The 1,516-nt window shown below is 39.9% G+C and overlaps 1 non-coding gene across 1 annotated transcript; it reads left to right on the top strand.

The window, feature by feature from the left end:
• The first annotated feature begins 912 nt into the window (after nucleotides 1-912).
• LOC148545469 (small nucleolar RNA R71) lies at nucleotides 913-1,020 on the top strand. The gene has a single exon (XR_015902080.1). It is a non-coding gene; the product is annotated as a small nucleolar RNA R71 (small nucleolar RNA).
• The last annotated feature ends 496 nt before the right edge of the window (nucleotides 1,021-1,516 follow it).

Consider the following 1,516-nt stretch of genomic DNA (forward strand, 5'->3'; position numbering starts at 1 on the left):
GAAACTCTACTGTTGAAAATACATAAGTGAAAGGTCCAAGCATGGCCGAATGGCCAGTCCTCATAATCTAAGAACCAGGCATCTAAAGATTATCAAAAGATGTCTAATACAATAGTAAACAGTCCTATTTATACTAAACTAGTTACTAGGGTTTACAGAAGTAAGTAATTGATGCATAAATCCACTTCCGGGGCCCACTTGGTGTGTGCTTGGGCTGAGCTTGAATGTTACACGTGCAGAGGCTCTTTCTGCAGGTTGTAACGTATTTCTGGCATTCAACTCTGGTTTGTGACTTGTTTCTGGGGTTTAACTTCAGACAGCTGCATAGAACTGGTGTTCAACGCCCTTTTACGTCGTCTAAACGCGGCCAAAGTATAGACTATTATACATTGCTGGAAAGCCCTGAATGTCTGCTTTCGAACGCAATTAGAAGAGCGCCATTTTGAGTTCTGTAGCTCCAGAAAATCCACTTTGAGTGTAGGGAGGTCAGAATCCAACAGCATCAGCAGTCCTTCTTCAACCTCTGAATCTGATTTTTGCTCAAGTCCCTCAATTTCAGCCATAAAATACCTGAAATCACAGAAAAACACACAAACTCATAGTAAAGTCCAGAAATGTGAATTTAACATAAAAACTAATGAAAACATCCCTAAAAGTAACTAGATTCTACTAAAAACATACTAAAAACAATCCCAAAAAGCGTATAAATTATCCGCTCAACAGCGTCCCATTACTCACAGGATTCCTCTCAGAAGTGTACATGAACTGGTTATTAGAAACCATGTAAATGAGTTCTTGAGCTTCTGTAGGTGTTTTCTTTAAGTGAATGGATCCACCTACAGAGGTATCCAATGACATCTTAGCTAATTCAGACAGACCATCATAGAATATGTCCAGGATGGTCCATTCTGAAAGCATGTCAGAAGGACACTTTTTGGTCAGTTCTTTGTATCTCTCCCAAGCTTCATAGAGGGATTCACCTTCTTTCTGTCTGAAGGTTTGAACATCCACTCTAAGCTTACTCAGCTTTTGAGGAGGAAAGAACTTGGCTAAGAAAGCCTTGACCAGCTTATCCCAAAAGTTCAGGCTATCCTTAGGTTGAGAGTCCAACCATACTCTAGCTTTGTCTCTTACAGCAAAAGGGAAAAGCATGAGCCTGTAGACTTCAGGATCTACTCCATTAGTCTTAACAGTATCACATATCTGCAAGAATTCAGTTAAGAACTGAAAAGGATCTTCAGATGAAAGTCCATGAAACTTGCAGTTCTGCTGCATCAGAGAAACTAATTGAGGTTTCAGCTCAAAATTGTTTGCTCCAATGGCAAGAATGGAGATGCTTCTTCCATGTAAATTGGAATTAGGTGCAGTAAAGTCACCAAGCATCCTCCTTGCATTATTATTATTTTCGGCTGCCATCTCCTCTTCTTGTTCGAAAATTTCTGAAAGGTGCTTGCTGGATTGTTGTAATTTAGCTTCTCTTAGTTTCCTCTTCAGAGTCCTTTCAGGTTCTGGATCT

This window comes from Arachis ipaensis, chromosome B9, assembly GCF_059453495.1.
Source record: "Arachis ipaensis isolate K30076 ecotype BB chromosome B9, ASM5945349v1, whole genome shotgun sequence".
Lineage (NCBI taxonomy): Eukaryota > Viridiplantae > Streptophyta > Magnoliopsida > Fabales > Fabaceae > Arachis > Arachis ipaensis.